Raw genomic sequence first — 25,701 nt, 5'->3', positions numbered from 1 at the left:
CAATTTTACTGAGATATACTCACATACCATACAGTCATCCACAGTGTATAATCCATTGTTCACAGTACCATCGTATAGTTGTGCATTCATCACCACAGTCAATTTTTGAGCATTTTCATTACTTCAAAAAAATAAAAACAAAAATAAAAGTTAAAAACAACACCCAAAACATCCCGTACCCCCTCCCCACCATTATTCATTTAATATTTGTCCACAGTTTTCTACTCATCTGTTCATACACTGGATAAAGGGAGTGTGAACCACAAGGTTTCCACAATCACATGGTCACACCTTATAAGCTATGTATTATACAATCATCTTCAAGAATTAAAGATACTGGATTGCAGTTCAGTAGTTTCAGATATGCCCTTCTAGCTATTCTAATACACTAAAAACTAAAAGAGATATCTTTATCCTGCATAAGAATAACCTCCAGAATGACCTCTTGACTCCATTTGAAATCTCTCAGCCACTGAAAATTCATTTTGTTTCATTTTTCTTCCCCTTTTTGGTCCAGAAGTCTTTCTCAAGCCTACAAAGCTGAGTCTAGGCTCATCCTTGGGAGGTGCCACACACCTGGGAGTCATGTGCCACCTAGCGGGGAAGGCAGGCAGTTCAGCTGCTGAGTTGGCTTAGAGAGAGAGGCCACATCTGAGCAACAAAAGAGGTTCTCTAGGGGTGACTCTTAGGCATAATTATAAGTAGGCTTAGCTTCTCCTTTGCAGGGATACATTTCATAAGGGCAAGCCCCAAGATTGAGGGATCAGCCTACTAAACTGGTAGTCCCCAATGCTTGAGAGAATATCAGGAATTCCCCAGGTAGGGAAATTTAGTATTTCCACATTTTTCCACAGTCCCTCAATGGGGCTTTGCAAATACTTTTTATTCTCTGCCCAAATTACTTTGGGATGAATCAGGGCTTCATGCTAACCTATACAAACAACTAGTTCTCACTCCCTATTCAAGGTTCCATGTAATTATGGTGTTTGAATAAACTGACCATACAAGTTAAATTATATAGTTTGCTACAGAAAATATAGATTTTGCACCAAATAAATATCTCTTCCTTTGGTCTCACACAGAACTCTAAGTTTTAAAACATAGTCAATATCATCTGTTATCCTTTAGTCTGATTTACCTTAGTCCTAACCAAGTCCATTTCATTCGTATCTCTAATTTAAGTCTGAACACTTTTTCAGCTCTTAAAAAGTTGCTGTATGGGGTAATGCTGACATTCATAGCTGCTGAACTCTGGCTCTGAGTCTCAGGTTTCACACAGATACCCGAAGGTCCAGGGACCAACCAGGTTATACACAAACCAGCTCAGCAACTTAGAATTTAGAAATAACTTACAACTCAGGAATGGATGTGACCTCTGTAAGAGCTTACAATCAAGGAAACTTTACAATAAGTCTTCCCTTGATAATCTATGCTCTCAGATTCATTTCCCAGAATTTACACATTGTAGTTAGTCCATATTAGTTAGGTGTTTTTTGTCTTTTTGTTTCTGGCTTGTTTCACTCAACATACTGTTCTCAAGGTCCACTCACCTAGTCGCATACCTCAGAATTTCATTCCTTCTTGAATGAGCCACCCCTCAATATACCATTGTTCCATATTAATTTGAGGAATGGTTTTTCCACTTCTGCAAAGAAGGTTGTTGTAATTTTCATTGAGATTGTATTGAATCTATAAATTGATTTGGGTAATATTGACACCTTAGTGATATGTAGTCTTCCAATCCATGAACACAGACTGTCCTTCTATTTATTTTGGTCTTCCTTGATTTCTTTTTATCAATGTTTTGTAGTTTTCTGGGTGTAAGTCCTTTACATCCTTGGATAGATTTATTCCTAAATATTTGATTTTTTTAGTTGCTGTTGTGAATTGAATTTTTTTCTTGATTTCTTCTTCTGGTTGTTCATTGCTTGTATATAGAAACAATACTGATTTTCAGGTGTTGATCTTGTACCCTGCCACTTTGCTGAATTAATTTATTATCTCTAGGAGCTCTATTGTGGATTTTTCAGGATTTTCTGTATATAGGATCATATCATCTGCAAATAGAGAACTTTTACTTCTTCCTTTCCAATATGAATGCCTTTTATTTCTTTTTCTTTCCTAATCACTCTGGCAAAAATTTTCAGTACAAAGTTGAGTAACAGTGGTGACAGTGGGCATCCTTGTCTTGTTCCTGCTCTCAGAGGGAAAGCTTTCAGTCTTTCACCATTAGCTAGGATATTAGCTGTTGGTTTTTCATATTTGCCCTTTATCATTTTGAGGGTATTTTCTTCTGTTATTAGTGTTTCAAGCATTTTTATCAGGAAAGGGTGCTGTATTTTGCCACATGCCTTTTCTGCATCAATTGAGATGATCAGGTGTTTTTTCCCCCTTTATTCTGTTAATGTGGTGTATTTCATTAACTGATTTTCTTATGTTGAACTAACCTTGCATACCAGGTGTTCTGGTTTGCTAAAGCTGCCATTATGCAAAATGCCAGAAATGGATTGGCTTTTATAAAGGGGATTTGTTAGGTTACACATTTACAGTTCTAAGGCCATAAAGGTGTCCAAACTAAGGCATCAATGAGAGGCTACCTTCACTGAAGAAAGGTCGATGATGTCTGGAACACCTCTGTCTGCTGGGAAGACACGTGGCTGGCATCTGCTGGTACTTTGCTCCTGGGTTCTGGTTTCAAAATGGCTTTCACCAAAATGTCTTTGGGCTTCTGTCTCTCTTAGCTTCTTTCTCTCAGCTCCTGTGCACTCTTGCTTGTTCTTCTGGGATGTTTCTAAGCATCTGTGGTTCCTCTCTTGACTTCTCCAGGGAAAAGTCTGGGCTTCATCTCTTAGCTTAGCATCTCCAAATGTCTTTCTGTCTGCGTCTCCAAGTGTCTGGGTCAGCCCCTGAGCTCTCTTAAGGACTCCAGTAAACCAATCAAGACCCACCTTAAATGGGCAGGGTCACACCTCCATAGAAATAATCTAATCAAAAGGTCTCACCCATAGTTGAGTGGGTCAGAGCTCCAAGGAAACAACCTAATTAAAAGATCCCACCCAAAATAAGTCTGCATCCACAAGATTGGATTAAAGAACATGGCTTTTGTGGGGGGGGAATAATGGATTCAAAAAAGCACACCAGGGAAAAATCCCATTTGATCATGGGTATACTTATTGTAATTTGCTATTGGATGTGTTTTTTTAAATGCAATTTTATTGAGATATGTTCACACACCATATAATCTATCCAAAGTATACAATCAGTGGTTCACAGTATCATCATATAGTTGGGAATTCACCACCACAATCAATTTAACAATCAATTTAAGAATATTTTCATTACTCCAAAATAAAGAAAAAAATAAAAATAAAAAAGAATACCCAAAACATCCTATACCCCTTACCTCCCAATTTTATTACTCATCTGCCCATACACTGGATAATGGGAGTGTCAGTTACAAGGTTTTACAATCACACAATCACACAATAAAAGCTCTGTAGTTATACAATCATCATCAAGCATCAAGTCTAGTCTCCAGAGTCTCCTCAGCCAAGCACCGAGTCATCAGTCACCCTTGCTCTTGCAGTGTGTACTCCATTTGCTGGTGGCTCCACCCACCACTGTAGGCCAATATTCCAATGTGGAGCATGTCTTTACCCTGTTGGAACCCCTGCTTCACACTGGGAATTTGAAGTACTGCCTTTTGATTCTGAACCAGCCTTTGGGCGACTGTTTGCGTCATTTTTGAAGCAAATCTCTTTTAAAAGCCTGTGCTGATGGAGGTGCCAAATGCGTATATGATATCACCAAAGGAGAGCAGGAAAGCTTTATGCCTGAATTCATCAACAGAGATTTTGATTCTATTAGGTCTGAAGTCAGCGAGTACTACAGTATTAAAGGTTGTGAGCTGATTTCAACTCCTTATCAAGACCACACTGACTTTACCAAGTGCCTACAAGTGCTCCAAAAGAAGACAGATGAAAAAGACCTACAGATTTATATGATGTGACACTGGAAGGACTCAATGGACATTTTGACCAGACATCTGTGAGCATCCTGTTTCAAGTGACTGATATCACTCCTTTGCCAATTATAATACTTCAAGAGCAATTTCTTATCTACCTGCTCCAACCAGGAAAGCATAAGTTGCATGTAAACACTGGAATGGAAGGTGATTGGTGTGGTCTTATACCTGTTGGACAGCCTTGCAATCAGGTTACCACAACAGGCCTAAAGTGGAACCTCACCAATCATGTGCTTGGTTTTGGAATACTAGTCAGTACTTCTAATACATATATATACACGATGGATCTTGGGTAGTGGCTGTGGAAACAGATCAGCCACTCCTCTGGACCACAGCCATCAAAGACTAACCTATTAATTGGCTTCCAAGGTGTGCCTCTACCTTACCTCATTGCCAATGATGTATTCTCAATAAGCACAGTTCACTTGGGCTTACCTAAGTCTACACTTCCCCAGGAAGCCCACTAGTTCAGATAATCCAGGCAACATTGTAAATGACAGATCTGAATATTATAGTAAAAGGCAAAATTATTGTTTGTTAGGAAAGTCAATAAGCTCTGTTGTTTCCAGTTAGAAAGTCACGTGGATCATTCATTATAAAATTCAGTACTGATTATTCTTTATTGTGTTATTGATCATTCCTTTTATTTTAGAAAATTGTTTTTAATTTTGAGGCTGATAACACTTCTTGAAGTCTAGCACATCATTCTCTCCTGCTGTCTGTCCTTAAATGCTTTTAACAACAAAAGTTACCTCTGAATGTCTTTTAATATTATATTTCCCCATATTATTTAGATCACCTTTTACTGGAAAAAAAAATCGTTCCAGATTGGGATGTTAAAACTACACTATTTCACTCTGGCCTGTTACTGTATCTGGTATTGTCTTTTAAAAAACCAATCGAGTTATTGACCTAAGTATTAAATTTGAGAACAGATAATTATGTAGGTTATAGGTGTAGAGAGAAATGACATGAAAGGTAAATAATTCTTGGAGCCCATTCTACTCACATATTAATGCCCTAAACTTTAGTGGAATGACAGATCAAAATTGTCCCCATCTTAATTAATTAAAACCTAGACTGAAAAAATTGTGAAGAAGCTTAAGCATAAAAATTCATTTTTTCTGGCACCTCAGACTCAAAAAAATTTGGCTCACAGAGCAAAATTTTGTTCAAATATAGGTTGACAGTCTATGGGGATAAGCAAACATAGTATAAAAAATAACCCAGTGCTGAGAACCTGGGTTTTTTGTCCTAGTCCTGCCATTCACCTATATTCCCTGAACCCCTTTCCTCATCTGTAAATGGAAGGGAAGGAGTTGGACTGATGTATCTGAGGTGCCTTTCCATACACAAATTGTAAATTCTGGTACTTTGCAGTTATAAGGCAGATAATGCACCTGGTTACTGACAGCCAGGTTAAACAACCTGGCCCATTGAATATATTCAAGTTTCTTTTATAATGGGACCCTTTTCCTTGTATATATGTTTGATAAAACAAATGTTGCCATAGAACTAATGATTTAAACATGGACCTGTGCAACATGTTCTATGTACACACAATCCCTGTGTTACTGTAAGGAAAGGGACCAGCAGCTATTTTATTCTTGGTGCTAACAACTTTGATTATGAAAGGACAGTGTGAGACTTAGATTGTAAATAGAAAGTGAACAAGGGATCAGTAGAACTAATATGCAATTCTGAACAGCTACTCATTAGAAAAAAAGTTTATGCAAATACATGTGAGATTGAAATCTGTAAATCAAATAAAAATAATTATCAGAAAAAAAGAATCAAGTCTACTGGATTACAGTTCAACAGATTCAGGTATTTTCTCTAGCTATTCCAGTACCCTAGAAGCTAAAAAGGAACATCTATATAATACATAAAAATAATGTCCAGACTGACCTCTCAACTCTATTTGAAATCTCTTAGGCATTGACACTTTATTTTGTTTCATGTCTTTTCCTCCTTTTGGTCAAGAAGGCTTTTTCAGTTCCACAATGCCAGGTCCAGACTCATCCTCCGGAGTCATGTCCCATGTTGCCAGGGAGACTTAAACCCCTGGGAGTCATGTCCCACATAGCGGGGAGAGTGGTGATTTTATTTGCAGGTTGGCTGAGAGAGAGAGGCCACAGTTGGGTGTGTTTTGCTTGTATTTTGTTGAGAATTTTTGAATAAATACTCATAAAAGATATCAGTGTACAGTTTTCTTTTCTTTTGGTATCTTTATCAGGCTTTGGCATGATGAGGGTGATGTTGGGCTCATAGAATGTATTAGGGAGTGTTCCTTCCACTTCAATTTTTTGGAAGAGTTTCAGCATAATTGGCGTTAAGTCTTCTTGAAATGCTTGGTAGAATTCTCCTGTGAAGACATCCGGGCTTTTCTTTGTGAGAGGTTTTTGATGACTGATTCAATCTTTTTACTAGTAATTGTTGAAATCTTGAATCAATTAGGTAGTTTGTGTGTTTCTAAGAATTTGTTCATTTAATCTAGGTTGTCTGATTTATTGGAATACAGCTGTTCACAGTATTCTCTTACAGTCCTTTTAATTTCAGCAGGGTAAGTAGTAATGTCCCCTTTTCATTTCTAATATTCGTTATTTGTATCTCTCTTTTCCTTTGTCAATTTTATTGACTTTTTCAAAGAACCAGCTGTTGCTTTTGTTGATTCTATTGTTTTTGTTTGTTTGTTTGTTTTCTATTTCATTTAGCTCCATTCTAATCTTTGTTATTTATTTCTGCTCATTTTGGATTTAGTTTCCTCTTCTTTTTGTAGTTCTTTCATGTTTTAGGTTAGATCTCTGATTTGAAGTCTTTCTTCTTTTTTTTTGGTAAGATGGCTTTTTTTTTTCATGTATGTCTTTATTTTATTACTCATCTACACATACACTGGATAAAGGGGGTATTAGTCACAAGGTTTTAACAATCACATGGTCACCAGATGAAGGCTATATAGTTATACAATCATTATCAAAGATCAAGGCTACTGAATTACAATTCAGCAACTTCAGGAATTTCCTTCTGTCTGTTCTAATATACTAGAAACTAAAAAACATAATATCTGTATATTTATGATTGATCTATATACTCCTTCCTCCCATTTGATCATTCTCTCAGTCTTCAAGGATATCTGGGCAATGACCATTCTAACTTCTTCATACTGAAAAGGGGTGATGACATTATAGGGTAGAGGAATGAAACTGGTTGATGTTCTTGGAGTGAGCGATATCTCTGGGTTTCAGGGGTTATCTGGCATAGGAGCCATCTGGAGGCTTTAAGTTTCTGAAAAATTAAACATAAAAGGTAAAACTCTTATAGAGTGTTGGATAGCACCCAGGTTATTCTTTGTTCTTGATTTAAGCATTTAGAGCTATAAATTTCCCTCTCAGTACTGCCTTTACTGCATCCCTTAAGTTTTGGTATGTGTATTTTCATTTTCATTCACCTCAAGATGTTTCCCAATTTTGCTTCTGATTTCTTGTTTAACCCATTGTTTGTTTAAGAGTATGCTATTTAGTTTCTACAAATTTGTGAATTTTCCCTTTCTCCCTATTATTGATTTCTGTCTTTATTCTGTTGTCAGAGAATATACATTGTATGATTTCAATATTTTTAATATATTGAGATTTGTTTTGTAACCCAACATATGCTGTATCCAGGAGAATGATCTTTGTGCACTTGAGAAGAATGCGTATTCTGTTGTTTTGGGGTGCAGTGTTCTATATATGTCTGTTAGGTCTAGTTGGTTTGGTGTATCATTCAAGTCCTATACTTCCTTATTGATCTTCTGACTAGCTGTTTTATCCATAATTGAGAGTGGCATGTTAAAATCTCCTAGTATTAATGTGGAATCATCAATTCCTCCCTTCAAATCTGTCAATATTTGCTTCATATATTTGGAGCTCTGCTGTTAGATGCATATATATTTATAATTGTTACATCTTCCTGTTGAATTGTCCCTTTATCATATATAATTAGCATCTTTCTCCCTCATAGCTGTTTTTGACTTGAAGTCTATTTTATCTGATATTATTATAGCCATTCCAGCTCTGTTTTGTCAGTCTAGATAAACGTTTGTCTATTTTATTGACTTTTTCAAAGAACCAACTGTTGCTTTGTTGATTCTATTGTTTTTGTTTGTTTGTTTGTTTTCTATTTCATTTATCTCCATACTACTTGCATGGTATATATTTTTTTCCATCCTTTCATGCTCAAACTTCTTGTTGTCTTTGACTCTACTGTGAGTCTCTTGCAGACAGAATATAGTTGGGTCATGTTTTTGTTCATTCTGCCAATCTCTGCCTTTTGACAGGAGAGTTTAATTCATTTACATTTAAAGTCACTACTGATAATACAGGATTTTCTTCTGCCATTTTTCTATTTAGCTTTTATAAGTCTTATACCTTTTTTGTCCCTCAATTCCATTAAAGCTTACTTCTGTATTTATTTTTTGTGTGTGTGTTGTGCCAGATGGAGTGCCTTCTCTTTTCTATCTGGATATATTTTTCATCTATTTTCCTTGTGGTTATCATGGAGTTAAAGTTTAACATCCTAAATACATAATAATCATACTTGGTTTGGTGCCAAATTAACTTCAATAGCATGCACATATACTTTTCCTATACCCCTCTGTACCCCCACCATTTTTTATACGTTACCACTTATCTTTGTACATTGTATGCCCAAAAACCTAGATTTATCATTACTTTTATGTATTTGCATTTTAGCACCTGTAAGAAGTAAGAAGTAGAGTTACATACCAAACAATACAATACAACAATACTGGCATTTATAATTACCCAAATGGTTACCTTTATAGATAAATAAATAGGTCTTTATTTCTTTTTGCTGCTTTGAACTACTGTCTACTGTCCTTTCTTTCAATCTGAAGAACTTCCTTTAGAATTGCTTGTAGGGAAGTTATAGTGGTGATAAGCTCCCTCAGCTTTCGTTTATCTGAGAATGTCTTAATCTCTCCCTTTTTTGAAAAAGAGTCTCACTGGATAAAAAAATTCTTGGCTGGTAGTTGCTTTCCTTCAGCACTTTAAGTATTTCAACCCACTGCTTTCTTGCCACCATGGTTTCAGATGAGAAATTGGCACTCAATCTAATTGGGATTCCCTCGTACGTAACACATTACTTTTCTCTTACAGCTTTCAGATTCTCTCCTTGTGCTTTGCATTTGAGAGTGTAATCAATATATGGTGAGGTTTATTTTTCTCATTATTTATTCTGTTTGGTGTTCTCTGAAATTCTTGGATGTACATATTCACATATTTTGCTTTTGCAAAGTTCTCTGTCATTATTTCTTTGAACATTCCTTCTACTTCTTTCTCTCTTTCTTCTCATTCTGGGACTTGGGTAATGTATTTATTAGTGTGCTTGATGGTGTCCCGTAACTGTGTCAGGCTATTTTTGCTTTTAATATTTCATTTATCTTTCTACTCAGGCTGACTCCTTTCACATGTCTCATCTTCAAGTTCACTGATTCTTCTGCCAGCTCCAATTTGCTCTTGAAACCCTTCTGGGCACTTTTCATTTCAGTTATTGTGAGCTTCAACTCCAGTAGTTCTGTTTGGTATCTTTTTTTATACTTTCAGTGTCTTTACTAAGTTTCTCATATTGCTCATTCATTGTTTTCCTGTTATCCTTTAGTTCTTTCTCTGTATTTTCCTACTTCTGCTTGAGCATTTTTAAGATCATTTTTTAAAGGCTTTTTTTCCATGTGTCCACATTCTCATTCTCTTCATTGGTGTTTTCTCTGTCTTTATCCTCTTTCTTTGGATGGACCATCATTTGCTGTTTCTCTTTTTGTCTTCTACTCTTTTTGTTGAATACTGTACATTTTAATATTTCAAGATGCTAACTCTAGGATTTACTCCCTGGGATGTCTATTTCTTAGTTTTGTAACAAGCTGGTGATAAGATAGAACTTTTCTGGAGCTTCACCCTCCTAGCAGGAAGATCTGCCCAAGGCAGAGTTTTCCCTGTCTTTCTGGGTCTCTGTATTGTCCTGGGCTTTTGCTTGTTAGTTGTTTTGGAGTTTCCCTGTTTACAGAGTTTGGTTGTCCTCTCTGCTTCCCAGGAGACATACCTCCCTTTCCTGGGTACTTGAAGTCAGGAGGCTTTGTCCCAGACTGTTTGCCTCTAAAGTTTATTACATTCCTTTTGTTGTCTCTTGCTGCTTTTTCCTGGAGGGCAAACTCTGGGAGGAGGGTCACCCCATAGAGGACTATCCCTAGTCAGTTTTTCTAGCCAACACAGGTCCTAGGGCCCACAAAGGGGCACAGAGTGGCTCCAAAGTGCCCTGGGGTGGGATCAGGAAGGGCGCTAACATTTTCTCTGATGGCTCCTCAAAGCTGAGCTTTCCTAGCCTGCCCAACAAATGCAGCTTTTCAGTTAATTGTCCCCTGTAGCCCTGAGGAAGCACTGTGTCTTTAAATCTCCACTGCCTCTGCCCCTGTCCAGGGAGGATTGAAACAATGGCTGCCACTGCTTCTGTTGGGGTGGGGTTGAAACAATGGTTGCCACAACCTTTATCCAGAGCAGGTTGAAATAATAGCTGCCTTCAGAGCTGAGACTCAGCAATCTGAATTTGGTAACCAAAAACCACGATCAGTGATTGGCTGTGGCCACCCCTGTTCTTGGGCAAGAGAATTTTTATGTCCTTTTCTATCCCCAGAAGCAAGCCAGGGATTGGAGTCCATGACTGCAGGCCATGAGGGTAGGCGATGGGTGCTCTAGCTGTGGTGCGGAGAGAGCAATTTACAGGTCTTTACCATAATTTATCATTTTCTTTCTCCTGCTCTTCCCTGGATGCAGTACAGTGTTCTTCTGGCCTCTGGGGTTTCAAAATAGTTGTTTCAGACAGTTCATGTCTGTTAAAAGTTTTGGTAGGAGGACTGAGTCCTGGAGCTCCCTACTCTGCTGTCTTTCCCAGGAGTCCTCCAGATGATTCTTCAGACCCTTTCTTATATTAAAGATAGTTGGCTGGTAAGTATTTTTCTTTGTCTAAGTGAATAAGTCTCTTATTATGCATACATTTTAAATTTTAAAATAATTTTCCAAACACTCTCCTTTCCTCTCTCTCCTCATTCCCTGGTAACCTCTAATCTATTTGATATCTCTGCACATAACCTATTTTTAGTCATCTCTTATAATTGATATTATACAATATTTGTCCTTTTGTGCCTTGCTTATTCACTGATCATTACGTTTTCAAGGTTATTCCATGTTGCAGCATACTCATAACTTCATTCTTTCTTATGCTGAATAATATTCCACCATGTGAATGTACCACATTGTGTTTATCCTTTCATTTGTTGAGGGACACTTTGGTTGTTTCCAACTTCTGGCTATTGTGAATAATGCTACTATGAACATTTTTGTACAAGTATCTGTTTTAAATCTTGTTTTCACTTTCTTTGGGTATATACCTAGAAGTGCAATTGCCAGGTCCTATAATAAATTATTTAACTTCTTGAGAAACTGTGACATTGCTTTCCACAGTGGCTGCACTATTGTTTATTCCGACCAAAAATGCAATAGCATTCCAATTTCTCTGAATCCTCCCCAAAACTTATTTTCCATTTTTAAAAAACAATAGCCATCCTACTGGTTGTGAAGTAATATCTCATTGTGGTTTTGATTTGCATGTCCCTAATGACTAATAATGTTCAGCATCTTTCATATTATTATTGGTCATTTGTATATCTTTGGAGAAATGTCTATTCAAGTCCCTTACTCATTTTTAAATTGGGTTGTTTGTCTTTTTGTTGTTACATTGTAAAAGTTCCTTATTTATTCTGAATATGAAGCCCTTATCCAATTGCAACTATTTTCTTCCATTCTGTGTGTTGTCTTTTCACTTTCTTGATAATTTCCTTTAAGTCACAAAAGTTTTAAATTTTGACGAAGTCAAATTTATCTATTGTTTCTTTTGTTGCTTGTGTTTTTTGTGTCAAATCTAAGAATCCATTGCCAAATCATGGGCCAGTCATGAAGATTTGCCCCTATGCTATTTCCAAAAGTGTTATAGTTTTGGCTCTTGGCCCTGGATCCATTTTGAGTTAATTTTTATATAAGGTGTGATACCAGTATTCACAGCTCTATTTGTTGAAGAGACTATTCTTTCCCCATTGCATGTATTAAGCGCTCTTCTCAAAAATCAATTGACCATGGATGGTGGGTATATTTCTATATTTTCAATTATTTTCCATTGGTCTCTTTGTCTGTCTTTATGCCAGTACCACACTGTCTTGATTAACATGGTTTTGTCATATAATTTAATTTGAGAAGTGTGACTCTTCCAACCATGTTCTTCTGTTTCAAAATTGTTTTAGGTACCTGGGGCCCTTTGCAGTTCCTTATGACTTTGAGGATTGTTTTTTCCATTTCTGCAGAAGGGCTGACAGAATTTCAATAGGGATTTCATTGAATCTGTTGATCACTTTGGGTAATATTGACAATCTTAAAAATACTAATTCTTCCAGTCCATGAACATGGGAAATCTTGCCTTTAATTTAGGGGCTCTTTAATTTCTTTCAGCAGTATTTTGTAGTTTTTAGTGTACGTACCTTTTATATCTTTGGATAAATTTATTCCTGTGTATTTTATTTTAAATGCTATTGTAAGTTGAATTGTTTTCTTAATTTCCTCTGCAGTTTGTTCATTGTTAGTGTATAGAAATACGATTAGTTTTGCATATTGATTTTATATCCTACTATTTTGCTGAACTCATTTATTAGTTCTAATAGTTTCCATGTGGATTCCTTGGATTTTCTCTATATAAGATAATTCTGTCAGAAAATAAAGCATTTCCAATTTGGAAGCCTTTTTTTTTTTTTCCTTGCCTGATTGCTCTTTCTAGAACTTCTAATACATTATTGAATGGCAGTGGTGAAAGTGGACATCCTTGCCTTGTTCCTGATCTTAGGAGAAAGCTTTAAGTCTTTCACCACTGAATGTGATGAAAACTGTTTTTTTCACAAATGACTTTTACCATGTTGAGAAAGTTCCCTTATATTCCTGGTTTTCTAGGTGTTTTAACAAGTTCTAGATTTTGTGAAATGCCTATTCTGTATCTATTTCCTCATGCAGCTTCAAGTTGCTGTCTAGCGTTCTTTTCTTTCTACATGGACTCTCTTTAGCATTTTCTTTAAGGCAGATTTAGTGGTAATGAACTCTCTCAACTTTTATTTGTCCATAAATATCCTAATTTCTCCCTCAATTTTAAAGGACAACTTTTCTGTGTATATTATTCTTGGATGGCAAATTTTTTAATTTAGTACTTCATATATGCCCTCCTACTATCTTCTGGCCTCCATGGTTTCTATTGAGATATCAGATGTTAATCTTATTAAGGATACTTATATGTGATTTGCCACTTCTTTTTCCTGTTTTTAAGATTCTGTCTTTATTCATTTTACAGTTTGATTTCTATGTGTCTCAGTGTAGATCTCTTTGGGATCATCATTATTGGTATTTGTTGAGTATCTTAGATTTGTATGTTCATATCTTTATCAGATTTGGGAAGTTACAGCCATTATTTCATCAAATATTTTTTCCACCCTATTTATCTTTCTCTTCTACATTTGGGATTCCTATGGTGCATACGTTGGATGCCTGATGGTATCCAGCAGTTTCCTCAGGGTCTGTTCATATTTATTCAATCATTTTTTTCTGTCTGCTCCTCAGACTGGACAATTTTAATTGTCTTATCTTCAAATTCACTGATCCTTTCTTCTACCTCCTCCAATCAGCTGACAAACACCTTTCTTGTATTTTTCAATTCAGTCATTGTACTTTGCAACTCCAGAATTTCTATTTGGCTCTTATTTACAATTTCTATCTCATTATTAAATTCTAATTTTGTCTGTCTGTTGTCTCCCAGATTTCCTTTAGTTCTTTGTCCATGTTTACCTTTAGTTCATTGATCCTATCTAAGAGAGTTGATCTAAGATCTTTGATTAATAATTCCAGAGACTGAGCTTCCTCTGGAATAGTTTCTATTGAATTTTCTTTTTTCTCCCTGACTGGACCATACTTTCTTGCACCTTTGTATGTTTTGTAGTTGTTTTTTTTTTTTTTAGAACTGGAAATTCTGTGTATTATGTTGTGTATGGTAACTGTAGAAACCTAGTTCTTCCACTCCTCACTCTGCCAGACCAAAAACAAGAAAAATTAATGAAAAAAAAGAGCAAGAAAAAAAGAATACAAAAAAAAAAAAAAAAAACTAGCAAACAGACAAAACACTTAAAAAAGACAAAAATAATAAAACAAGAGTGAAAATAAAAGTAGGTGCACACATCCCAAAGTAATTTGGGCAGAGAATAAAAATATATATGCAGATCCCCCCTGAGGAACTGGCAGAAAATGCGGAAGTGTTAGACTTTCTCATCTGGACTTTCGCCGATGTTCTCACAAACATTGAGGGCTGTCGGTTTGGTATGGCGAGCCCTCTGTCATGGGGCTTGCCCTTATGAAGCACATTACTGCAAAGGAGAGGCTAAACTTGCTGATAATTGTGCCTAAGAATCTCCCCCTGAGTGCCTCTGTGTTGCTCAGATGTGGCTGGCCCTCTTTCTTTAGCTGAGCCAACTTAGCAGGTAAACTCACTACCATCTCCCCTACGTGGGACCTGACTCCCAGGGGTGTAAATCTCCTTGGCAATGCAAAATATGATTCCCAGGGATGAATCTGGACCTGGCATCATGGGATTGAGAATATCTTCTTAACCAAAAGCGGGGTGTGAAATGAAACAAAATAAAATTTCAGTGGCTGAGAGATTTCAAATGGAGTTGAGAGGTCACTCTGGTGGACATTCTTATTCACTATATAGATATCCCTTTTTAGGTTTTAATGTATTGGAATAGCTAGAAGTAAATACCTGAAACTATCAAACTGCAACCCAGTAGACTTGACTCTTGAAGACAATTGTGTAACAGTGTAGCTGTGTGATTGTGTGATTGTGAAAACCTTGTGGATGGCACTCCCTTTATCCAGTATATGGATGGATGAGTAGAAAAATGGGGACAAAAACTAAATGAAAAATAGGATGGAATGGGGGGGATGATTTGGGTGTTCTTTTTTACTTTTATTTTTTATTCTTATTCTTTCTGGTGTAAGGAAAATGTTCAAAAATAGATTGGGGTGATGAATGCACAACTATATGATGGTGCTGTGAACAATTGGTTGTACACCATGGATGATTGTATGATATGTGAATATATCTCAATAAAACTGAATCTACAAAAAAAGTAGCTGCACAGCCCCTCCAAGTCTCTTGTTATATACTGATAGGAAGCTGGAAGCTGCAGCTGTCAAGGCTGAAACCTAGGCCAGCATCTGTACTCATCACTCAAAGATCTGCCAGACCAAAAACACAAGAGAGAGAGAGAGAGAGAGAGAGAGAGAAAAAAAAAAACGCCACCAAAAAAGTGCAGTGGCTCTTTAAGATAGATGCTGACATGGGGCTAGAAGGGTTGCTGCCTAGATGGTAGAAACAGAAGCTAGCATCTGCTAGGTAGTCCCTCAGGGATCTCCAGACCAGGAAACATCCACACACAAAAAAATGAAAACCAATTAAAAAAAGGTTCATTGGTCTTTTACCTCCTGATGGTTGCTGGTGGGAAGCCTGAAGCAGCTGCTGCCCTGAGGGCTGAAATGGGTTCAGCCTGAGTTGGTCCCTCAGGGATCTCCAGACTGACCTCAACTCTCAACCCTAACTTTTGGAGGATGAAATTTCATTTGCCTGCCCTAGCTAAGGCTGCTTTTGGAGACTGGGCCATGTTTTTGCAGCAACCATTTCCACAGCTGCTGAGGTGCTGAAAAATGGGGCTAGTTCATGCTTTCACTTACAAAAGCAGAATTCTGGTCAGCCTTTTACTTCTTGCACTCCTGTAATTTTTCTAAATATTCAATCTGGTTCCAGGGTTACCACCTAGTTAATTCCAAACCCTTTTTGCAGCTGATTCATTTTTCTTGTGGAGGGATTTGTAAAACTTCATTCACCACCGTTTTTTGCCTGTGCTCTCTTATTAGGCATTCTTTGTAAGTCACAAATGGAAGTTAAATTAAGAGGAATGGCAATCCATAAAGGCTCTGAGACTGTAGATATGTTTCTTCCTCAGGGAGGTTGTTTTTGTAAGGAATCAGGATAGGAAAAACACTGAGGTTTTCCAAATCTCCAGCACAAAAGGGAACAGGTGAGCTGCTGAAGACGGGAAGAGGGAAGACAGAGCATGCTAGGAATCCTGCTGGAGCCAGTGCCACTTGTGAGTTATAGGACTCAGATTCCCAACGGAAGAGTCGCTGCAAACTCTTCCCTCTGAATTTCATGCCATCAGACACTTCCGAGGTAAGAGAACAAATGTAATGAAGTAAAGGGTTGATGCAAGGTAGCCTTTGATCCTACACACATTTCTTTCATACCAAGTACAAAAATAAGTAAGATTCAGCCTCCAACTTGGGACTCACCACCCAGCCAGAGAGAAAAGCACATAAACAAATAGTACAATGCAAAACGTTAGGTCCCTTTGTAGAGGTGAAAAGAATAGTAATAATAATAGGATTTACTAAATGGTATGGGTCGGGTTTATTTTGTTACATTCATTTTTTATTAGCTCCTTCTAATGATCCTGTGAGGCAGACACAATTTTATTACCAATTACAGATACTAATTTAACTAATAGAGAGGTTAAATGACCTGCCTAAGTTTGCATAGCTAGCAAGTGAAAAATAGCCCATTGGAAGGTGATGAGCTTGAAAGCTTGTGCTAAGCTCTTCCCAACTCTTTAAGCAACAAATATTTATGAATATCCAGTTATGCTATAGATGTTGTGGGGAATATAAAGATAAATAATCCATAGTCTTTGCTCTTGCAAAGTTCATTAGATAGATCTGATGGTTCCCAAGATTCAAGTTAAGGTGAGTTGAGGTGAGAGTCTCAAGAAAACTTCACTCCAAAGGCTGTGGGGGTTAAAAAGAAGATCCATGGGTGAACTGATGGTGATGGTGGCAAAGGAGAAAGCTTTGGAACTCCAGAAGAGATGGTTTACAGATTCATGTTATGGCTTGTGGATCCTATATAATGTATATTGCTGAAACATAAGGCACTACTACAGATTTTATAAAGAAATCATATGGGCTTATACACACAGCCCTTTTTAAGTAGAACAGGGGTGTTCTAATCAACACTGGATTTGCATGAGAAACCTAAGGCTGGAGATCTTGTCTGTAGGGATAGCTTGGAACCCTGGGGAGTAATCAAGATGAAACATGTCTTTCAAGAAATGCTACAGAAAGGCAGTAAGCTACTAATTCCTCCATTCCCCCATTCCCCCATCCTCTCCTTCAACTGTACCCCCTCCTTTTTTTTTTTTTTTTTTCCAGTATTTAAGAGCCAAGAGAATGCCTGGCATAGAGAAGAGCAGGAGACAATTTCTTGAAACCCATGTGAAAATGTGTGCTGTAGTGTCCCGTGGGTTAGGAGGACTTAAAAATTTACTGGTAGAATTACAATAAAGGGCAGGATGGTCTCTCTCCAACAATACTGTGTTTGCTTTGGGCACCATAACATGAGAGAATTACTCACAAATGGGAGCAGGCCTTGGGAGGACAGTCAGGTTGGTCATGTAAGAGTCAGTCAAAGGAAGTGAGGATATTTACCTAAAGGAGAGAAGATAATGAGGTATAGGGGAGTAATTTGTGGAGGTAAAAATGTGGAGATAGATTACTGGCTTCAAATAACTGTACATATAAGGAGACATTGGCTCTGTTCTGTTGATTCTAGAAGCTGCAAGTAGGCAGTGTTTGAAAGTTACCAAGAGATGTATTTCAGTTTAATTCAAGGTAGAACTTTTTGAAAGAACCTTCAGTTAGAACTAAAGCTGCTCTGGGTTTCCTCCTATGTCATTTATTTCTGCTTTAATCCTTGTTATTTCTTTTCTTCTACATGGTTTAGGATTGGTTTGCTGTTCATTTTCTAGCTTCTTCAGTTGATCCATTAGTTCTTTCATTTTGGCTCTTTCTTCCTTTTTAATATATGCGTTTAGTGCTATAAATTTCCCCCTTAGCACTGCTTTTGCTGCATCCCATAGGTTTTGGTATGTTGTGTTCTCATTTTCATTCGTCTCTATATATTTAGCAATTTCTCTTGCTATTTCTTCTTTAACCCACTGATTGTTTAGGAGTGTGTTGTTTAACCTCCAGGTATTTGTGAATTTTCTAAGTCTCTGATGGTTATTGACTTCTAATTGTATTCCATTGTGGTCAGAGAATGTGCTTTGAATAATTTCAATCTTTTTAAATTTATTGAGGCTTGTTTTATGTCCCAGCATATGCTCTATTCTGGAGAAAGTTCCGTGAGCACTAGAAAAGTATGTGTATCCTGGTGATTTGGGATGTAATGTCCTGTAGATGTCTGTTAAATCTAATTCATTTATCAGATTGTTTAGGTTTTCAATTTCCTTATTGGTCTTCTGTCTGGTTGATCTATCTATAGGAGAGAGTGATGTGTTGAAGTCTCCCACAATTATTGTGGAAACATCAATTGCTTCCTTTAGTTTTGCCAGTGTTTCTCTCATGTATTTTGTGGCACCTTGATTGGGTGCATAGACATTTACGATTGTTATTTCTTCTTGCTGAATTGCCCCTTTTATTAGTATGTAGTGGCCTTCTTTGTCTCTCAAAACATCCCTGCATTTGAAGTCTATTTTATCTGAGATTAATATTGCTACACCTGCTTTCTTTTGGCTGTAGCTTGCATGAAATTTTTTTTTCCATCCTTTCACTTTCAGTTTCTTTGGGTTTCCTCCTTAATGTGTTTCAGGTCAGGGATCATATTGGCTTGGTTACTGAAAATCTAAAGGTTGGATTCTGTTATATCTCACCATTAACCTGCACACTCTGGTGCAACATACTGACTCTCAAATTGGACTACCTGAAGTTATATCAAGGTTTTTCTACTTGCTAACTCTGTGACATTAGGTGAATAATTAATCTCTTAAGCATCATCTATAAATTGGGACTAATAATAATATTTTACAGGGTAGTTAAAAAGATTGAATGAAATAATGCCTGAAAGAATTCAACCTGGTCTTTTATATTTGTTACATACTCAAAAATATGATTGTTGTTGTTTTATCAGCATATCTATTTAAAAATCCACAAGAATTAAACTGTACTTGACTTTGTCTTAGAAAACTGTCATCTTTTTCCTGTTGTTCTGCCATGTTTGTATAATTCTGAATCTATTACTACTGGCAAGGGAGAAGGACTCAAGTGACACCCTTCATGATAAGATGTTCAGTAAAACTCAGATCCAGAAAACCTTTCAGGGCTCATAGTCAGATGCTATGCATCATAAGAAAAATTAAAGTAGAGACCTCCAATCCATGCTGAGAACAAAAGTCACTCCTCTTCTGTCTCCTGGCAAATCTCTCATGATTTGATATTGGCTTAAGTGATTGGAAACAATTCAGTGATTGGAATCAGATGAAGCTGTTAGTATTGGATAAAAGACTATGGCGAGTTACTCCTCCAGGAAAGTAGGTAAAAAGCCAGGAACTGCGTGGACTGGACACCACAGAGCAATCTGTCTTTGGGCATACTTCATACAACACTCATGAAAACGTGGAACTGCTGAGATCAGCGAAATCTGTAAGTTTTTGCGGCCAGGGGACCCGCGCCCCTCCCTGCCAGGCTCAGTCCCGGGGGAGGAGGGGCTGTCAGCTCCAGGAAGGAGAAGGGAGAATTGCAGTGGCTGCTCTTACCGGAAACTCATTCTACTGATTCAAACTCCAACCATAGATAGACTGAGGCCAGACACCAGAGACTCTGAGAGCAGCCAGCCCAGCAGAGAGGAGACAGGCATAGAAAAAAAACAACACGAAAAACTCCAAAATAAAAGCAGAGGATTTTTGGAGTTCTGGTGAACACAGAAAGGGGAGGGGCGGAGATCAGGCCTTGAGGCGCATATGCAAATCCCGAAGCAAGGCTGATCTCTCTGCCCTGGGCACTTTTCCTTAATGGCCCTGGTTGCTTTGTCTATTAGCATTTCAATAACCCATTAGATCTCTGAGGAGGGCCGTTTTTTTTTTTTTTTTTTTTTTTTTTAAATCCTTTTTGCTTTTTCTAAAACAATTACTCTAAGAAGCTCAATACAGAAAGCTTCAAAGAATTGAAATTTGGGCACGTCAAGTCAAGAGCAGAACTAAGAGAGCTCTGAGACAAAAGGCAATAATCCAGTGGCTGAGAAAATTCACTAAACAACACAACTTCCCAAGAAAAGGGGGGTGTCCGCTCACAGCCACCATCCTGGTGGACAGGAAACACTCCTGCCCATCGCCAGCCCCATAGCCCAGAGCTGCCCCAGACAACCCAGTGTGACGGAAGTGCTTCAAATAACAGGCACACACCACAAAACTGGGCGTGGACATTAGCCTTCCCTGCAACCTCAGCTGAATGTCCCAGAGCTGGGAAGGGGGAGCAGTGTGAATTAACAGAGCCCCATTCAGCCATCATTTGAGCAGACTGGGAGCCTCCCAACACAGCCCAGCAGCCCAGAACTGCCCTGGGGGGACGGCACTCACCTGCGACATAGCACAGTCATCCCTCAACAGAGGACCCGGGGTGCACAGCCTGGAAGAGGGGCCCACTTGCAAGTCTCAGGAGCCATACGCCAATACCAAAGACTTGTGGGTCAGTGGCAGAGACAAACTGTGGCAGGACTGAACTGAAGGATTAGACTATTGCAGTAGCTTTAAAACTCTAGGATCATCAGGGAGATTTGACTGTTAGGGCCACCCCCCCTCCCCGACTGCCCAGAAACACGCCCCACATACAGGGCAGGCAACACCAACTACACACGCAAGCTTGGGACACCAATTGGGCCCCACAAGACTCACTCCCCCACTCACCAAAAAGGCTAAGCAGGGGAGATCTGGCTTGTGGAGAACAGGTGGCTCGTGGATGCCACCTGCTGGTTAGTTAGAGAAAGTGTACTCCACGAAGCTGTAGATCTGATAAATTAGAGATAAGGACTTCAACTGGTCTACAAACCCTAAAAGAACCCTATCAAGTTCAGCAAATGCCACGAGGCCAAAAACAACAGAAAATTATAAAGCATATGAAAAAACCAGACGATATGGATAACCCAAGCCCAAGCACCCAAATCAAAAGACCAGAAGAGACACACCTAGAGCAGCTACTCAAAGAACTAAAGATGAACAATGAGACCCTAGTACGGGATATGAAGGAAATCAAGAAGACCCTAGAAGAGCATAAAGAAGACATTGCAAGACTAAATAAAAAAATGGATGATCTTATGGAAATTAAAGAAACTGTTGACCAAATTAAAAAGATTCTGGACACTCATAGTACAAGACTAGAGGAAGTTGAACAACGAATCAGTGACCTGGAAGATGACAGAATGGAAAATGAAAACATAAAAGAAAGAATGGGGAAAAAAATTGAAAAACTCGAAAAGGACCTCAGGGATATGATAGATAATATGAAACGTCCGAATATAAGACTCATTGGTGTCCCAGAAGGGGAAGAAAAGGGTAAAGGTCTAGGAAGAGTATTCAAAGAAATTGTTGGGGAAAACTTCCCAAATCTTCTAAACAACATAAATACACAAATCATAAATGCTCAGCGAACTCCAAATAGAATAAATCCAAAAAAACCCACTCCGAGACATATACTGATCACACTGTCAAACATAGAAGAGAAGGAGCAAGTTCTGAAAGCAGCAAGAGAAAAGCAATTCACCACATACAAAGGAAACAGCATAAGACGAAGTAGTGACTACTCAGCAGCCACCATGGAGGCGAGAAGGCAGTGGCACGATATATTTAAAATTCTGAGTGAGAGGAATTTCCAGCCAAGAATACTTTATCCAGCAAAGCTCTCCTTCAAATTTGAGGGAGAGCTTAAATTTTTCACAGACAAACAAATGCTGAGGGAATTTGCTAACAAGAGACCTGCCCTACTGGAGATACTAAAGGGAGCCCTACAGACAGAGAAACAAAGACAGGACAGAGAGACTTGGAGAAAGGTTCAGTACTAAAGAGATTCGGTATGGGTACAATAAAGGATATTAATAGAGAGAGGGAAAAATATGGCAAACATAATCCAAAGGATAAGATGGCCGATTCAAGAAATGCCTTCACGGTTTTAACGTTGAATGTAAATGGATTAAACTCCCCAATTAAAAGATATAGATTCGCAGAATGGATCAAAAAAAATGAACCATCAATATGTTGCATACAAGAGACTCATCTTAGACACAGGGACACAAAGAAACTGAAAGTGAAAGGATGGAAAAAAATATTTCATGCAAGCTACAGCCAAAAGAAAGCAGGTGTAGCAATATTAATCTCAGATAAAATAGACTTCAAATGCAGGGATGTTTTGAGAGACAAAGAAGGCCACTACATACTAATAAAAGGGGCAATTCAGCAAGAAGAAATAACAATCGTAAATGTCTATGCACCCAATCAAGGTGCCACAAAATACATGAGAGAAACATTGGCAAAACTAAAGGAAGCAATTGATGTTTCCACAATAATTGTGGGAGACTTCAACACATCACTCTCTCCTATAGATAGATCAACCAGACAAAAGACCAATAAGGAAATTGAAAACCTAAACAATCTGATAAATGAATTAGATTTAACAGACATCTACAGGACATTACATCCCAAATCACCAGGATACACATACTTTTCTAGTGCTCACGGAACTTTCTCCAGAATAGATCATATGCTGGGACATAAAACAAGCCTCAATAAATTTAAAAAGATTGAAATTATTCAAAGCACATTCTCTGACCACAATGGAATACAATTAGAAGTCAATAACCATCAGAGACTTAGAAAATTCACAAATACCTGGAGGTTAAACAACACACTCCTAAACAATCAGTGGGTTAAAGAAGAAATAGCAAGAGAAATTGCTAAATATATAGAGACGAATGAAAATGAGAACACAACATACCAAAACCTATGGGATGCAGCAAAAGCAGTGCTAAGGGGGAAATTTATAGCACTAAACGCATATATTAAAAAGGAAGAAAGAGCCAAAATCAAAGAACTAATGGATCAACTGAAGAAGCTAGAAAATGAACAGCAAACCAATCCTAAACCAAGTACAAGAAAAGAAATAACAAGGATTAAAGCAGAAATAAATGACATAGAGAACAAAAAAACAATAGAAAGGATAAATATCACCAAAAGTTGGTTCTTTGAGAAGATCAACAAGATTGACAAGCCCCTAGCTAGACTGACAAAATCAAAAAGAGAGAAGACCCATATAAACAAAATAATGAATGAAAAAGGTGACATAACTGCAGATCCTGAAGAAATTAAAAAAATTATAAGAGGATATTATGAACAACTGTATGGCAACAAACTGGATAATGTAGAAGAAATGGACAATTTCCTGGAAACATATGAACAACCTAGACTGACCAGAGAAGAAATAGAAGACCTCAACCAACCCATCACAAGCAAAGAGATCCAATCAGTCATCAAAAATCTTCCCACAAATAAATGCCCAGGGCCAGATGGCTTCACAGGGGAATTCTACCAAACTTTCCAGAAAGAACTGACACCAATCTTACTCAAACTCTTTCAAAACATTGAAAAAAATGGAACACTACCTAATTCATTTTATGAAGCTAACATCAATCTAATACCAAAACCAGGCAAAGATGCTACAAAAAAGGAAAACTACCGGCCAATCTCCCTAATGAATATAGATGCAAAAATCCTCAACAAAATACTTGCAAATCGAATCCAAAGACACATTAAAAAAATCATACACCATGACCAAGTGGGGTTCATTCCAGGCATGCAAGGATGGTTCAACATAAGAAAAACAATCAATGTATTACAACACATTAAAAACTCGAAAGGGAAAAATCAATTGATCATCTCAATAGATGCTGAAAAAGCATTTGACAAAATCCAACATCCGTTTTTCATAAAAACACTTCAAAAGGTAGGAATTGAAGGAAACTTCCTCAACATGATAAAGAGCATATATGAAAAACCCACAGCCAGCATAGTACTCAATGGTGAGAGACTGAAAGCCTTCCCTCTAAGATCAGGAAGAAGACAAGGATGCCCGCTGTCACCACTGTTATTCAACATTGTGCTGGAAGTGCTAGCCAGGGCAATCCGGCAAGACAAAGAAATAAAAGGCATCCAAATTGGAAAAGAAGAAGTAAAACTGTCATTGTTTGCAGATGATATGATCTTATATCTAGAAAACCCTGAGAAATCAACGATACACCTACTAGAGCTAATAAACAAATTTAGCAAAGTAGCGGGATACAAGATTAATGCACATAAGTCAGTAATGTTTCTATATGCTAGAAATGAACAAACTGAAGAGACACTCAAGAAAAAGATACCATTTTCAATAGCAACTAAAAAAATCAAGTACCTAGGAATAAACTTAACCAAAGATGTAAAAGACCTATACAAAGAAAACTACATAACTCTACTAAAAGAAATAGAAGGGGACCTTAAAAGATGGAAAAATATTCCATGTTCATGGATAGGAAGGCTAAATGTCATTAAGATGTCAATTCTACCCAAACTCATCTACAGATTCAATGCAATCCCAATCAAAATTCCAACAACCTACTTTGCAGACTTGGAAAAGCTAGTTATCAAATTTATTTGGAAAGGGAAGATGCCTCGAATTGCTAAAGACACTTTAAAAAAGAAAAACGAAGTGGGAGGACTTACACTCCCTGACTTTGAAGCTTATTATAAAGCCACAGTTGCGAAAACAGCATGGTACTGGCACATAGATAGACATATAGATCAATGGAATCGAATTGAGAATTCAGAGATAGACCCTCAGATCTATGGCCGACTGATCTTTGATAAGGCCCCCAAAGTCACCGAACTGAGCCATAATGGTCTTTTCAACAAATGGGGCTGGGAGAATTGGATATCCATATCCAAAAGAATGAAAGAGGACCCCTACCTCACCCCCTACACAAAAATTAACTCAAAATGGACCAAAGATCTCAATATAAAAGAAAGTACCATAAAACTCCTAGAAGATAATGTAGGAAAACATCTTCAAGACCTTGTATTAGGAGGCCACTTCCTAGACTTTACACCCAAAGCACAAGCAACAAAAGAGAAAATAGATAAATGGGAACTCCTCAAGCTTAGAAGTTTCTGCACCTCAAACGAATTTCTCAAAAAGGTAAAGAGGCAGCCAACTCAATGGGAAAAAATTTTTGGAAACCATGTATCTGACAAAAGACTGATATCTTGCATATACAAAGAAATCCTACAACTCAATGACAATAGTACAGACAGCCCAATTATAAAATGGGCAAAAGATATGAAAAGACAGTTCTCTGAAGAGGAAATACAAATGGCCAAGAAACACATGAAAAAATGTTCAGCTTCACTAGCTATTAGAGAGATGCAAATTAAGACCACAATGAGATACCATCTAACACCGGTTAGAATGGCTGCCATTAAACAAACAGGAAACTACAAATGCTGGAGGGGATGTGGAGAAATTGGAACTCTTATTCACTGTTGGTGGGACTGTATAATGGTTCAGCCACTCTGGAAGTCAGTCTGGCAGTTCCTTAGAAAACTAGAGATAGAGCTACCATTCGATCCAGCGATTGCACTT

The 25,701-nt window shown here is 37.7% G+C and overlaps 1 protein-coding gene and 1 pseudogene across 5 annotated transcripts in view; both read left to right on the top strand.

The window, feature by feature from the left end:
- LOC119535866 overlaps positions 1-4,373 on the top strand; it is a 38,416-nt pseudogene extending 34,043 nt beyond the window's left edge.
- The window catches only part of DLG2 (discs large MAGUK scaffold protein 2), a 2,332,374-nt gene that overhangs the window by 1,145,260 nt on the left and 1,161,413 nt on the right, over positions 1-25,701 (top strand). The window lies entirely within an intron of this gene.

This window comes from Choloepus didactylus, chromosome 6, assembly GCF_015220235.1.
Source record: "Choloepus didactylus isolate mChoDid1 chromosome 6, mChoDid1.pri, whole genome shotgun sequence".
NCBI lineage: Eukaryota > Metazoa > Chordata > Mammalia > Pilosa > Megalonychidae > Choloepus > Choloepus didactylus.
The sequence above is the reverse complement of the archived record's forward strand: the minus strand, read 5'-3'. Positions and strand labels throughout refer to the sequence as shown.